The following is a 16,638-nucleotide window of genomic DNA, read 5'->3' as shown; positions in this document are numbered from 1 at the left end:
ATGATAATTTTCTGCCTTCTAATACCTTGCTTTTAGCAATGAAGTTGCCAGCCACTGGCTATACTTTCTTTTCAATTAAAAATTCAACCTTCCTTAGCTGTATTGCAAAGAAAATATGCATACAATTTCCTCGTGTGAAAATTCATGGATGAGGTGCTTCACTATGAGACTAAATCAGAGAAAATTCATGTTGTAAATCTACAATAGCACATTTTCTTTCTAATAATTGCATACAAGTGCTAAATGGTGGAATGTGCTTTCAGGTAACAAAACACATCTTGGGGCCTAAACTAGTTTTTGTTGAAGTCAGCACCTTTTCTTTGCTTTCAGAGGGCATTGGCTTGTGTCTTAGTCTCTGATACTGTGAATAATATTTTCTAGTGATTTCATATACTATTGGTTCTGCTAACATCAGAATTTCTAGCATTTGGCTCATATCAGTCATTTTCTCTAAGAACTTTGTGTTTTGCATAATGATGGCCATTACCTCTCTCCATGTATTTTATTGTAGGGAATAAATAGTTCTTTTCCTTTTTTAAATAGACCTGGCAGTTTTAGAGTTGGAAAACTATTAATAGTTTTGACACTGCCAACATACATAGATTCTTTTTATCTGTGGGGAGAGTAATTTTACATTGCTTACAACTGTTTTCATGACATAAATGAGTTATAGCCATATGGTCAGTATCAGTAAGTCAGCCTTGTTGAGGTGAAAAAATATCAATAGTTCTGATTATAGGGATCCAGGAAATATGGTGTATGCCAAGGTTTATTAAGAGACGGAGATTATTTTAGGCACTTTTAAAAATGTTGTGAGGATATAAAGGTATACAGCCTGTGCCAGCCACTGAAAAGACTATTTCCACTAAAAAAAAAAAAAAAAAAAAAAAGAGGTATCAAGAGGTAAATGGCTACTTTCAGAGAAAGTTCTAAAATAAAACTCTTCTGATTAGCCGAATGAGTCAGTTATATATGAGAAAATCAGCCTCCCACAGTTCATGTTGATAATAGCCCTAAAAGGTACTCTGTAACTGTCTATACAGTGATGGCAACAAGCTAATAACTAACGATCTTCTAATAATCCATTTTTTCAAATCCCACATGATATACAATATCTACCATAAAAAAGAATTTGCAAAATTCATCTGGTACATGATAAATGGTGCATGACTGCCATACAGTCATCAAGAAGTCGTAYTGGCACTTAAGCACACATTTAATTTTAAGTATGTGAGTAGACCCAATTAAGTCATCTGGATTAGTCATATGCATAGAATTGCAAACATGAAAAAGCTATTTCTGTAAAAATGGAGCTAAAATTTAATATAGTTTCTCTTTGAGAAGCATTTTATCAAGGGAACATTGATTTGTAAAAGCTGAGAGCCGGTTCTCTTTATTGTCTATACCATTTTATATTTTGTGAGACTTCACTGTGTTTTAAAACAACAGCAGCCTCCACTAGTTTGTCAAGGAAACATTGCCTTTCAGCTTCTCCTTCAACTGTCAAACCTTCTAGATAATTAGAGCTTGGTAAGCAGTAATCCATTTACTTCAGCATGTGTGTAATATATATATATATACACAGTTAAATGTGATATGGATTTAACTCAATAAAAAAGGTGTATTCTCACTACCCTATTCTAACTCTTGACCCATTAGATAACTAATTTAGCTGAATTTTGTATCAGATTGCTTATAGCATCTGATCAATGATTGCACACTCCTTAGCCTCTGAGTAAAACTCCTTTAAAATTTTTTGGGGGAAAAAGTCTAGAAGGGCTAGCAGCATTAAAAAGGTTTATTTCACAGTTTATTTCAGATGCTGACTGTTAAAATCATACTACATTCTGCGATTATGCAAAATGATATTTTAAAACTCAATTTAGTCTTGTAGTTGAATGARCTGTGCATTACAGACTGTGAAGCCCATGACCACATTTCATTTCTCTTGYAGGTGCAATGAAACTTGTTTCAGATGTCTATAAGTCTCAGAGAACCCAAAGTTTACTAAGCACACCACAGACATTAGTTAATCTTCATGACAGCRGTATTAGGTAGGCAATTGTATTATCTTTATTTTCACAGTAGGGAGAGAAATTGTCTGAGGCCTGATAGCTAGCCATTTCAGAGAAAGGCTTGAACTTTTTCAAAAGCAGTTTTTCTTGTTCATAATCTTCCCAGTTCATTCTGAAATTGAAATTTTTTCATCTCACGTCAGAATGAGATGAAGACTATTGAAACAATATTTTTATGAAAAACTAAGGGGAAGCATCAGTCACTTGAAGGCTGACAACTCATCTGCCCAAATGCAGAATGGAGATGTGGTTTTCAGCTCTCAGCTCTTCAGCAGAATGSTCTCATCCCCTGGCTATTTGGGAGRGGTTTCTCATCTTTCAACTTGAAAACTCAGCTAAGAGTCTGAGAAATATTCAAACTCCATGTTGCAGTGGAACAATTTTTTTTTTAATAAAAGACCTCAACTACAACAACTAATCAGTGTCAGTGAAAAATTACCAGTGTCAATGCCCTGCATTATAAATGTCTCTTTCTGACAAACACCATCGAACTGGGATTTATTCATGCTGAGCAATGGCCAATTTCAGTCCCTAACTGAAATAACTTCTCTCCTCGAGAGGCCTAGTGCTCGCATACATGTAAATCTATAAGAGGCTTTAATGTGCCAGCAGAGCAGCATGTGAATTCTGTAAAGATGCAAATCTAGGTAAAATAACCACTAACAGCAAATTTGTCAGTCAAATGCTTTTTTGAGGACTGTCAAAATAGAAATATGTGCTTCATTCAGACCTGCCAGCTTCCCTGACGTGAGCAGTAAGCTGTGGCTCTTAGTGATTAAACAACCAATTTGAATGGTGACCTACTGCCCTGCCACTTCTGGCGATGGTGTACTGCATTTCTGGAAGCCTGGCGGCCCGAGCTGCGTGCGTCTGGAAGCGCTGGGTGAGTGGCCGTTGTGTGTAGCAGGTCTGACACCGGGCGCTTCGGACCTGGTGCTACTGGGCTTGCCAGCTATGGCAGAATTGTAGASTGCACATTTTGAATGCACGCGTGTGTTTTGGCCTCACAGAAGAACGGCAGAGCAGACTCCTGGGAATATTTGTGTTGGTAGGGGAGGGTTAGTAGTACTCGCATTTATAGGAATTTGCCATACTGATGCCAATGAGAGGAGCTTGCGAGCTGGAAGGCTGTATTTGAGTACTGGCCACGAAGAGGCTTAGCCAACAGATCGGAAGTTGAGAGAGCAGTCCAGACTCTGTTTAGAAAGCTCCAAAGTAATCAACATCTGACAAAAAATATACTCTTTTACTTTGATATAGGGAAATAAAAATACTCTTGAAGGAATATTAAGGAATATTACTTTAGTCATGTGTAGTCCATATATGCAGACTTTCAAGTTCTGACTGAATTTCAAAAGCTAAACAGAACCCCTCCAACATATTACCTATCAGTAACACAGGTTATTTATATTTTCCGTGTGTGAATATGTGTATCCATGTTTGCCCAAAATAACAAACACTTCCTTCCACTGCTACAAATAGTTCTATGGCTTCTTCAGAAAACCTTTGTGCCTTTTGCTAATGCAGTGTTCATGACAAGAGGCAAAAATGCATGATCTACCAAAAAAAGTACTTGCAGTACAGTTAATTATGTGAGAAAAATGAAACAATCTGTGTAAAAAAGTTTGAATTTAATTTKAAAAGATCAAACGAAAAATCTATGAAGGTACTTGAGCAACTGTTAGTCAGTCAAAACTAGGACTACTTGATGTAATATTCAGCTATTTTCAGAAGTATTTAGTATATCTGACCTTCATCAACAGGATGCTRCTTCTTTTAAATCACAGAATCACAGACTGGTTGAGGTTAGAAGGGACCTCTGGAGAGCCTCTAGTCCAACCTCCCTGCTCAAGCAGGGTCACCTAGAGCTTGTTAGACAGGATTGCATCCAGGCGAGTTTTGAATATCTCCAGAGAAGGAGACTAAAGGGATGTGTCAGAAGTGGGATTTGAACCCACGCCTCCATTCGGAGACCAGAACACTCCCAGGAAGGAAGGCAGAGCCTTGAGTCTGGCGCCTTAGACCACTCGGCCATTCTGACACTAGTTATTGTAAGAATCTATCAGAGGTTAAATTAAATTCAAAACTACCTGCTGCTGCTCACTTCAAACAGGCCCTGATCAACTGAGAATGTAGATCTGYGTTAGTAGAAGTGGAAGTTGGAGCTTAACAATAACATACTGAAAGACATGCAGAACCTGGAACGTGATATCACCAAATTGTTATTGATATGTTATTGCAGATGCTTTTCATGGTCCTATTACCAAACTCATAATAGGAGTTCTCAATAGGACTGGATCCATTCCTACATGCTGTACTGGATTMACACTATAATAGTAATAGAGTCCATCAAATTTGGAATAACTCATCAGGTCAGGATGCTAAAGGCAATTGCATAGCATAGTTCAAGGCCCTGGCATGATGTGAAGACCTCTACTCTGTTCTGAAAGCAAATGCTTGGGCAGAATTTGTGAACTAGATTGTCCAATTGGCAGAGGAGATTATAGGCTCTATCATTCGTGTCCAAAGCAAATACTCCCTTGGATTTCACAGAATACTTTGAGGTTGATATATCAGTGAAATCAGAAAAAATGTTTTAGTAGTCTACTTTCTAGATATAAGGCAACGCTGTGTGTCTTTCATACAACAAAAAGTGTATGCCAGTAATAAATAACAAAAAACAGGTAAAAATACTTGCTTTAACTTTGAATCCAAAGTGGTGATAAAATTTCTGTGATGTGTTTTGTCAACACACTTCTACCTGCAGTCCTGGGATAGTTAGAGAATTATCACCATCTGGAGTGTTACGGAATTATAAAGCTGTATCTGTTGTTGTCACCAAAACTTCAAATGAAATGGTAGCAGCAGATATCCATTTAATCAAATGTATTACGGAGTTCATATTTTTGGTAGCAGCAGATGGGTGGCAGTCTGGAAGACTTACCTAGAAAAAGGCTCAGGGTAGTTTTGAATATTTTCTTAGCATGTAAGCATATGCTGAAAGTGAGTGAGTTGCCACTGTTTAGCAAGTTACTACTCATTAGCAGTAACTGTGGTAACTGATCATGTGCAGATTTAGTTGATCCAATTGCAAAGTATTAAAGACATTAGATTGTGGAGTTCATATTAAGAGGACTTTTTAAGGACTTTAAAGTTGGTCTGCTTTTCATGTCATAAGCAGGACAGATTAAGAGCAATCTACTTGTCAGGGCTCAGTYGACAAGATTAATTTACTCAGCCATTGTAACACAACTACTTTTCTGTGTGGACCCACTGCCCAGGTCACTTAATTCTTTCTCCATTCGTCTTAAACATAGCATATCGAAGTGTTTTCTAAAGCCTTCAGTACTGACTTAACAGTGCTCCCTTTTAAGTAGGTATGAAAGGTTTATGAAAAACCTTACCTTTTAGATCCCTCAGTATAATATTAGGCAGGTGCAACATTTATCTTAAAGTTTGAAAACTGATGACATCAAAAGGCTAAGAGAGAAACAACYATGTTCATTTTCTAGTATGGTAACCATCTTCTCAAAATGTATAGAATTATGAATAGAAATATTACAAAAATGTTGAAAACTTTTACTCCAGAAATGTGCCAACAGAGCAAAAATTCTCATCCTGCAGTTCGAAATACCTAGGTTCGCCACTGTTGGAGCCCCTTGGACTCCTGTGCAGCTTTCTGAAGGTGTGTATTTGGCTCAGTGAATACTGAGGTCAAATATTTGAGAGAGAAGTGCTTTGTTCATTTCATATTCTGACTATAAAGTGATGTACAGAATGAACTGCTGTACAATATACAAGTATTATGCCTTATACCATGTCTTCTTAAAGACACAGAGAAGAGTCCGAGAAGTACAGTACAAATTTCAGAAATGAAACCTAAAATGATAAAAGACAACTTGAATCTGCATTTCTGGTGACTTGTCTTCTTCTTCTTCTTCTTCTTCTTCTTCTTTTTTTTTTAATATTAGGAGACATATTTTTTTCCACAGTTAACTTTTCAGAAACGTTTTGTCTTCTTCAAATAGGATATTTGTTTACTTGGAAAATAATTGAGAAATGTAAGTTTGGGAAATGAGAACATCATAGAATTTAATGTTCTTATAAAAAAATAATGATTCAGTCCAGAAACTATTTTATTATGTGTATGTTTGTTAAGTCTAATTCTGTGCCTTTGAGATGTTGGCAGKTTTATTATTTGAATGTTCTCTTAAGAACTTCTTGCCTCCAAATCACGGCTGGAGTTGGCACAAATAAGAGATTTATTTCCCTATAAGGATAATAAAGTAATACTTATAGCAATATGGGATGTTAGTGGTCAGTTCTACATACCTGATTCTGAAATAAGGCACAAGCACATGCAGTTGTTTTTGCTGCAGACACTCGAAAGGTGTCTCTGCTAATGCTGTCAGTCATGCTGAGCATCAATAGTTTATTATGTAATTCTGGGCACTTTATGGCTGTACCCTAAAACTGATACTACCCAGTGTTGCTTTTATCGGTACCAGACCATTTGTGATTTGTGTTTATACTCCTGGGATCTCTGGTATCATCTTGTGCTTGTATTTTGCAAGCCTCTGTTACAAGCTCTGTGGACTTTTCATGTTTTTAATTTTGGCAGTGTTTCAGTAGTGGCAGCCTAGTTAATCAGGTTATGTGAAGTAGTCAGACTTGAAGACCAGGTGGTGTTCAAGGACTTTAAGGAGTTTGCAGGCTTTGCAGCCATATGGACTCCTTAAATTTTGTAGCCTGCCTGCAAATTTCTTGGAATCCTGTACAGATTATTTAAATGCAAAAGTTACACTACAAACACAATAGGGGTTCATAGTCCCTGATTTGAGAAAACACTTTAATATATGCTCCATCCGAGTATTTTCTGATGTCCATGGTCATTATTTAGGCCTCATTAAAAAAAAAAAAAAAAAAAAAGAAAGCTTTCGAACTGGTCTTAGAATTGTGAATTGAACCTTTCTAAATGATAAATTAGCATGGGGGAAAAAAAAAGCAGATATTCTAAGGAAATAAAAGTCCAGTAAACAGCAGTATTTGCTACATTGTTGGATTTGAAGAATTTCAAATATTTATGATATTATGATATTATTCCCATTTCTGTTTCAAATATTTATTTTTTCCTATGTCACTTGTCTGTAGCTTAAGCATCTCATTTCAGGAAAAGCTTCATTAACCAGGATGATAATCCAGACTACTGATAAGCAGACAGACTTTGATAACCTTTGTGACCAAAGTTATTCAAGGAAATAATCACTCTTATTTACACAGAAAGATTTATCAAACGCGCTATATTTTGCTGTGACTTTGCTGTGTATCTTACATTCATATCTGAAGATGTGGTCATACCCCCGTAGTTGGTCAGAAATTTTTCTGATAAGTAATTCTTCAGCAAATTAGGATCTTCTGATGGAGTAACAACTTTTTCACAGTAACGTATTGATCTGAAGTACATTTAATTAAAAAAAAGTTTTAGTAAATAGTTGATTAGAATAAGAGGATCTTTCTCAAAGAAAATGAAGTGTTCTGGAACAGGCACATTAGTTCAGTCCTTTGTCTACATCCCTTAGAGAAAGACGTGGAACTTACACTTCTTAAACATTTAAATTGTCTCGTACAAACTGAAAATCAGGATTTCTGTGAAATACTGCAACTATTCTCTGCAAGGTTTCCAAAACCAGACAAGAAGTTGGCCCATAGTTGASAAATACATGCAGGAGAAAAAAAAGGAATTTCTGTAATAGAGAGAACTTCTGCAGGGAGGACTGACTTCAATAAAACTAAAAAAGAAGGCAGCTTCTGACATGTCAAATTAGGAAGCCTTTAAATAGAATCTTTATAATAAAAGCTGCTCAAAAGCCAACAAGTGCTTTATCCTCTGGGAGTACATTAATCTAAAAATTCATTATCATCCACAAAAACAAAAGATAGGGCAGATGTCAATAAATTTCTTGTAGGAAAGAGCAAACAACAATTCCAACAAAAAATTAAATTAAAATAAGAACAGATAAAGTAGCAAAACAAAGTTCAAACRTGTATGTGCTTTTATACAAATATCAGAATCTAGAAATAAGGAAAATGATCTGGAGTACTTGGTTTTAGATAAGGCTATTGCTACACTATGCATGTCAAACTTTATGCATAAAGGATAATCCTTGGGACCATTTAGTACTCGGAAGTTAAGTATTTAGAAATCCTGAAGCAAGCCATGCCAAAGGAGGAGTGATGCCAGAAGGTGAAGAAAGTAAAGAGCAAAATAAGGTAAAAATTTGAAGTATATTAACAGGCACCACCTGTATAAGTTTCTGTACAACTATGAACTGTCTGTAGTATCTGTATATGTACAAGTTTGTAGTATCTGTACAAGTTTGAAGATCCAGAGATAAATTACAGGAGTGTAATGGCTGTAGTACAAGAGTATATACAGYCAGTCACTCAGTTAGGCTAGTAACAGGGAGCATGAAGTAGTAACAGTAGTCAGAAATCACAAGGGTAGCAGCCCACTAACAGAAAGAGATTTTGGTCATCTACATGTAGACTGGCTAAATTTTAAAAGAAAACTGGGAGCAACAGTCCAAACACCAGAAGAAGAAAAACAACTCTTTGGAGTTCCTGAACAGCATGTAGGATTTGGTTCAAGATATTACTTCTAAAAATCACTCTTTAAGTGACTAGAATGTACTTACAATTAGTATTGTTGTAGGAGAGGAAAGAATAAACTCCAACAATATTTCTGTTCAGGGAGGGAAATAAAGCAACTTGTTAAAATATCTGCCCAAAAGGGTACAACGCTTGCAGCAACCTGGTAATCATTTAAAGATGCAACAGTGAATTTTCAAAGTAAATGTATACCCTGTGCAAAAACAGTATCAGGAGAGGTGCGCAGAGAGGGCAGAAGAATCTATAGGTTAGACTTGCATACCTAAACATYAGAGAAAAGAAAACTATTAGAAATAAAAGACTTTTGTTTTGAGTGGCATCCAAGTGAGAAGAACAGTGAAGGGTATAAGCCTCAGGAAGCCAAAACCTTAACAAGGCAATTCTTCCCTCTTCAAATTGAGGAAAGAGTTACTAAAAGAAAAAAAATCCTAGTAAAACTCCTTCTGCAGATCAGTTTGCCTTTCACGGAATCAGYAGGGTCAACAAATGGTCAAGACATAAAAGCAGCACTCCTAGAAAATAAGGCCAAAATTGAAAAAAAAGAAGGAATTACTTCGGCTTCAGGGAAGTTGTGATGGCTTTTTTAGTGGAAGTGAATGTGACAAATGTTTCAAATATAAGCATCAATGGCCAAAGATTAAGAAAAAATTGATAAACTGAGTTGTAGCTAAKTGTCAGGACTGGGTAGTATTTGCAGAAAGCTAATAAAATTGTTTGACCTGTTAACTTTTGTGTGGATTCTGTAGCTTTCAATTCTGTTGCTTTGAAATTAGCCTCAGTGTCAGGAGAACAGAAAATTATAGATTCAGTGTGACTTTTTTTTTNGAAGAGCAATGGACCATAAAATCTGATTTATGTAGTGGACAAATTGGTAGAAATTGTAACGAGAAACAGAGTTGAAAGACAAATATAGACAAATATGATATAATGGACATAGAATCAACATTGCTTTTGCAGGAAAGTCACATCTTTGAAATTTTTTTTAGCATTCCCTGAACTCACTATCAGAGAATGTGGTAACAGTGACCTGGTTGTTATTAGGTATTAGAATACTCAAAAATCTTTTTGACATAACACCTTCCTAAATCTCTTAGATAAACTAAATTAACCAAAACAAAGATCAACTCATGGATTAATAACCATGTGAAAGATAAGGAAGAAAGGAATGTAATAAACGATGAGCTGAGGTTACCAATGAGTACTGGAAGTATTTGTAGTGGAAGCCATGGTACTTTTTATCTTCTTTAGTAATTTGAGGGGGGATATGAATAGTGAAATGAAATTTGACAATGATATACAATTATTCTAGATAGTAAAAAAGCAAAGATGGTGATAAAGAACTGCAAAAGGATYTTTTTAGTACTCAGTGAATGGTGATGAACTTTATTTGCCATTTTGGTGTTTGTAACTACAAAATGAGATATATAAGGGGAGCAGTAGGAACAACTCCATCTATATAAATGCAGTGACGGKCCCTAAATTAGCTGTTGTCACTCAAAAAGGAGTTTGTGGTTTCATGGAAAGAAAGTTCAATTTTTCACTGAAGTCAGAAAGGCAAAAAATGTTCAAATTGTTAGGAAAGAAATAGAGAAGGGGGTAGGAAATGTAATTATACTACTTTGTGTATATCTACAGGGCACTCACATCTTGAATGTGGAGTGCATGCCTGTGTAGTAGAATGATAAAAAGTGCAGAAAAGTAAATAATAATGAACAAAGATATGAAATCACTTCCATATGAGATYAGAGTAAATAATATATGGCTGAGGACAGGGAATGGGAGGAGTGTGTGTGTTGCATCAGTGTAATGAATAGGTACAAAACAAGAAATGATTTGGAGATGATGAGGAGGAAATGATTATTCATTTCTTATAAACCTTGGGGGAATTAAATTAAATTTAGTTTAAAATCACTTCAGACTTACTTCCTTGAAAGCTAACATGCTTTATGGATAGGGAAAGCTATTACTCTGTAAATTGTTATTGGGATTGTCAGATTTAATTTGATGACTGAATCATATCATCTTGTTTCACTCAGCTTTTACTGTAGGTTAGACCTCTATAACCTAAGAAAGACGTGTTTTTGTACAATCTCTATACTCTTTTTATTAGTTGTCCATTACTATTTTAAACTCTTTAAAGTAGGATTTCTTTCTTCTCATATTTGTACTGCACTGAGTGTATTACAGATGTTGAGAACAAATATATAAAAGTATGCACTACTCAGAGTGCTATGTTTTGGGACCTTGTTGATCAATGAACTTCTGATAAAAGAAGTTCAAGATTTCCGAGGTCATAYATTTTTAGTTTGTTTTGAGCTCATRTGATGTTTAAAAGCCATATGATTTTTATGAAATCAAGATGTGTCCTATGAAAATATTTTAAATAGAACTTTAATCCATAAAAATCTGAAACRTTTTGCAGATTCACACATTATGTATGCTTATATACATGCACATATATTTTACCTATCTGTAAATTATTTAACAGTGTATATCAATGTTTTGCTACTGTGTCATCTCAGAAGTAACAAACATCTTGTCTTGAGTTACCATAACAGGTAACAAGTAATATACAGATATTTCTAAACTGAGTAGTGTCAGGTGTAGGAGTACCTAGTCTCCTGACATCATAAGATAAGATAAGGCTTATAACTGACTTGGAAGGATCTATGTCTCTGGAACTACCAACATTATTTTTACAGCTCCTAGGTTTTCCCAGRAAGTTTTTCATCTAAAAAACCCAACCCTATTTAGCTTATGAGAGCTGACAAAAATACAGCCTGGAGTGTCATGGCTGTGCAAAARAAATGATAGAAATGGTAAACCTGATTTTATTTGAAATTTGGTACTAAAATGGACACTGGAATGGATGAATCTTTTTCCAGTTTCAGTCCGTGAAATATTATACAGCTCAGTTATAAACTAGTAAAAACAGGATTTATAACTGAAGTGCTGACAGAAGTCTCAGGCATAATAGGATGAACATTATCATATATAGATGAGAGTCTCTCTCCTTTACATAGTAACAAGAATGTCAAGCAATATGCAGATAACTTGGCTTAATGAACCTCATTAAAAACAAAGTGTGCGCGTGTATTATGTAATGTGTATTAAACAATCAGAGACAGTTATTAATGTTTTAATTTTGTGGACTGAACTAGAATGCATAAAACTAAATCCAACAAAACTCTAGAGATACTTATTTAGAAAGAAGTCAGCTAAATGAAAATGGTGGTAGGTTAGAGTGCTGCTGCTTGGTAAGGGTTTCAAACCTCAGGAAAGCAAAAGAAATATACCTTGAGAAGGAGTAAATAATAGAAATGCGCATGTAAAAATGTGTCTGGATGCTCATGTAATGTGTCAAAAAACTTTAATTAAACTAAATTACTGTACTTTAAAGATATTGAAAATGGCCTAATGATAGCTTATAGACTATACTGCCTATATATACTAATGTTTTTGAGAAGTGAGTATACCCCTTGGGGTTTGAAAGTGAAAATCTAAACTAGTTTGATAAGTTAGATGATGGAAAGAGTTAATACAAGTTCTAATCTGGTGACCTGGAAAACATCAGTGTAATTTTGTGTAAAGATTATGCCTAACSCTCTGCATATGTTAGTGATAGATTATTTGTAGTGCTGATAAGGAAACAAAAAGGGTAAAAGGATAATCTTAGGAAATAATTTAACAACATAGATTTAATAGGAATTGAGAGAGACTCCTTATTCCTAATGGTAACAGCAATGGGTTTTTTTGAAGTCACAGAATCCACAGATCAAAAGATACCAATCTGTCAACCCTACAGAGAGGAGTGGAGAGATTTCCTTCAAGCTGATAGTCTTGCACTGTGGGAATGAACTAATAAGCACCCAATCAAATGAGAGCAAAGATGGCCAAGTGCCATTTTGAAGGGAAGTTTTAAGAAAAGCAAGATAGACTTGGTCTGGGATTTGTTTTATTTTTTGATATTTTGAATCTAGATTTCCAAGTACTATGAAATTCTTGGTGATATAAACCACCCTTGAGAATATGTATTGTTACCTACTTCCACTATTATCTGGATCATGATGAATGACTCCTTAAAAGTCTCTTGGATGATACCACTCACAAGCATTGTGCTATAAGCTGAAGAGATGATTGGAAAGTGCCTAACTCACACACSAAAGGGAGCAGTACTTTGGGTCTACTCTTGAAAAGAAAAGCTGGTTCAAAGAGAGTATCTGACATGTCTTGTCCCAAAAACACCAGCTCCGTGTTACACTGKGAGCTAAAATCAGCTGAAGCTCTTGAAATAGCTTGAGTGACCTGACCCGCCTACTAGGTTCTTGCGAGTTTGGTTGACTCAATCCATTTGCAGGAGTAGAGTGGTTGCAAAACCTTGTTCCTTCAGACTATCAGGAAGGAAATCGATTATGAAGAGGAAGAGATATATATATTAAAAACATTACCTAAACCTGTAGTGATGAACATCTGCTTATACTTTGTGGGTAATCATCACTATACTCTTAACTAGAACATGTTTTTAAAAGCCAACTGCAGACCACATTTTGTTTCTTGGCATTTATGGGTCTCTTGCATACCAAGCACCCCTGAACATATCTGACTTATGTATATTTTGCTAATTCCCTATACCACTATAGATAATTGTCACTGAGCATTGAGATACCTCAATGAAAAACCAAAGCTAAGAAGAACTGTGATGATTTGCTAAATGAATTTAGTGTATGAAATGGTACGATTTACTATATGAGATCACCACCGAATTGCMTTTCTGAAAACCTTTAGATGTGTCTAGCTTTGATGGCTACCAAGAGCAGACCTAAAATGCTGTATGCAAGTGGCACCACTGCGAGCTTCTGGTTTTCTTTCAATAAGAGTACAATTGTTATCATATAATGCATACATGTACGTGGACCCTGTGAGTTTCTTGACWCACTCCTCCTCACTTCCTTCTTTTTGTGTGTGTGYTTTTGTACTTTTTTGATTAACCTATTTTGTGTGTATGGGAATGTGTAGATGGTTGTTAAAAATGTTATTATTTCCCTTAAAAAAATTTTACATGCATTATTAAAAAAAAATCAGTAAAATAAGTTTAAAACAAAGACTGCACCTGGTAGACATCACCAACAGATTTTCATTTTCAATTGAATTTTTTAACTGCTGTGTTATAGAGGTATTAAAAATGCTGGTACTTAAATATAAACTTACCAAAAAAAATTCCCTGTTGCTTAAATCTTTATCATTAATCTGTGTTTTCTTTTAAAGTAGCCATCAAGGAATATTAATTCAGAAATCTGAAGCTCGGAAAAGTCTTTGTTAATAGAAATCTATACTACCCAAAGTAGTGTAGCAAACACTGTTCTGAAATGAAGAAGCTTCCAGGAAGAAAGCCAATAAGCTCCTGATAAGCTCTTGCTGGCTATAGAGAATTARCTAATAATAATTTTGGTGAAATAAGGGAAGAAACATGTTATGAACTGAGAAGAGGTGGAATGGGAGTCTGCTTGGATAACTTATGTATTTTATATCTAAAACCTTTCAGATTTAAGTTGAAAAGATCAGCTGAAAATGGGACACACCAGATGTCACTAGATACTGTTAGTGATCTTGCTTTTCTCTCAAAACTGAGAACATAAAATGCCTGCAGAATCCTGCTATGATGAAGCACGTTTGAAACTTTCTGTTGGAAAGCTCATGCTGGTAGTGATCAGATAAGGTGAAAGAAAAACAAGAGGCTTTTGGTTATCACAAAAGATTTAAAATTATTCATGATTTATTTTGATAATGGAGTTTGTGCTCCATGTAAGCCATGAGATATGTAAAGAATCCTGCCRCTAGATTACCATGCCATTGGTATGAGCCAATAAATGCGGCTGATAACGTCTCTGTAGTATTTTTGCTTGTTCAGAATCTAAACAGGCAATGTTAGAGATAATTCTTGGCAAAATTTAATCACATTATGGATATGAAGAGYGGAGCTGAACTAAAAAGAACAATCTGGTATATTACAAGATTTGCATGGTTGGGTAAGAAAAATGAACATGGTGGAGAAACACAGACAGCAGCCAGGGTTTAAGGATAACAGCTAGTGTTCTTTCATGCTGAGCTGGTGGCTAGATGTGAGGAACAGACTTAAGACTGAAAGGAAGAAAAGCTGCATTGGTAGACAAGAAGATTTGGAACTTTTTGGTCAGAAGTTATAAGAATGACTTGGCCTCCATCCACTGTTCCTAACATGGAACAGAAGGACTTGCCACTGAAAGAGTCTAGGACAGGGAAGAATAAAGTTAGAAAAAAATACAGACAGACCAGTCAGTCAATTGTGAAAGCAGGGACAGTTGAAGAGAATAAAGCAGACAGAACAAGTAAAAAGTAAAAAAGTTTTTTCTTTCTTCTTGCTTGTTAGACGTAATAATGGAATTTCGTTTTCAAGGAAGAATGTCTTCAGACAGTTGGAACAGACAAGTAGTTCAGCTATGTTAGACGCGAGAAAATAGAAAAAGTGTGCAATGTCAATGGAAGTCTAAAGCAAGTTTTTTATAGAACTATACATATGGCCAGAGGATTGGAGCCAAAGAAAGAATTAAAAAAGAAAAAAAAAAAAAAAGAGGAGACATGAGTGTACAGGAGATGTTTAATATTAAAGAGAAATCTCAGCAAGTTTGGAAAGGATAGTAGTCACCAWCTAGATTATAATAGCTCCTGATATCTTTTGCTATTACTGCAAAAGTCATATTTTAACTAGAGTGAACTCTGCAATCTACAGGGAAGAGAGGAATATTTATTTTATGATCATATCCTGATCTTTGGTTGGCTAGGTGAGTGGATCCCTGGCTGTGTTGTTTGGAATCTAATAGCAAGTTCAAAGTCTGAACTGTTTTGCTGGATATTTTGCTTTTTGGTAAATRTTGGCTAACGTGATTTGACGATTTGAATTTGTAGTATTACAATTTGAAAAGGACTTAAGCATATTTTGAATGGTCTTAAGTGAAAGCACATAGCTAGAACTTTGTCTTATTTAAGTGAAACCCAAATCACTACTGTAATTTAGAACTGTTAAAACTTTTTTTTTTAAATTCATCTCTCTCTCTCTTCCTAGTGTGAAGATATAGTGAAATGTCTGTGTGCTTTTAAAAGTGGGTCAGTCTACCAACTTCATCTAATGAAATGCTAGATTTGTCAGATAGAAGAGATTTCACTTCTGCTGTTGCTGAACAGCAACAATTGGAATAGATTTTTCCCCTCATCAAAGAAGGGAAGCAAATTAACCTACAAACTTGAAATAGCTATTGAACCTTGTATACGCAAAGCAGAATCTGGATAGAGAGCTGTTGAGCAGGAGGCTTCAGCAAGATTACTGCTCTAAAAATTGAAAAAAAAAGATTTCCTGGTCTGCATTTCTTTAGGATGTTTGAAAAAGTATAATGTGACAGAAGTTTAGAAAAGCAAACATAGCATATAAACTAGTCAACACAGATGAGAATCAAAAGCTCTTGTGAATACCCAAAACCCTGCACATATGTAGAAACAGATGATTAGAGTGCTGTGTCTGTCCTACCTTTCCGCTGGAAGTGGTTTAATGTACAGCTGAACTGTCTCTTGAGTAAATCTCTTTTATAYTTCGGTTTTAGTGTTCCCCTGATCTTACTGTATGGTGCCTTGATGGATCTAAACTCTCTGGTTAATTAATAATAGCAATGCAAAACTGCGTGCTCTTACATTATTTTACCTTTATTGTTACATTACAATTCTTTCCCCTACAGGGCATTCAAATGATCTTCTATAATCATCACTGTTATTAATTCATGCCTTATTATTAGCAAAAACTAAATTTTTCAAATAGTTGGTTCAACAGTTTAGGATTCTAGTACATGTTGTGAATACTATAAAAATA

The 16,638-nt window shown here is 35.3% G+C and overlaps 1 non-coding gene across 1 annotated transcript; it reads right to left on the bottom strand.

Annotated features, from left to right (window-relative positions):
* Nucleotides 1-4,008: 4,008 nt before the first annotated feature.
* TRNAL-CAA (transfer RNA leucine (anticodon CAA)) lies at nt 4,009-4,116 on the bottom strand. The gene is made up of 2 exons: nt 4,079-4,116; nt 4,009-4,054 (listed from the first exon to the last, which is right to left on the bottom strand). It is a non-coding gene; the product is annotated as a tRNA-Leu (tRNA).
* Between the last annotated feature and the right edge of the window lie 12,522 nt (nt 4,117-16,638).

The sequence above is a fragment of the Rhea americana genome, unplaced genomic scaffold (genome assembly GCF_003343005.1).
Source record: "Rhea americana isolate MKP2758 unplaced genomic scaffold, rheAme1 scaffold_123, whole genome shotgun sequence".
NCBI classification, from domain to species: domain Eukaryota; kingdom Metazoa; phylum Chordata; class Aves; order Rheiformes; family Rheidae; genus Rhea; species Rhea americana.
This window is presented reverse-complemented; position numbering and strand designations above follow the sequence as displayed.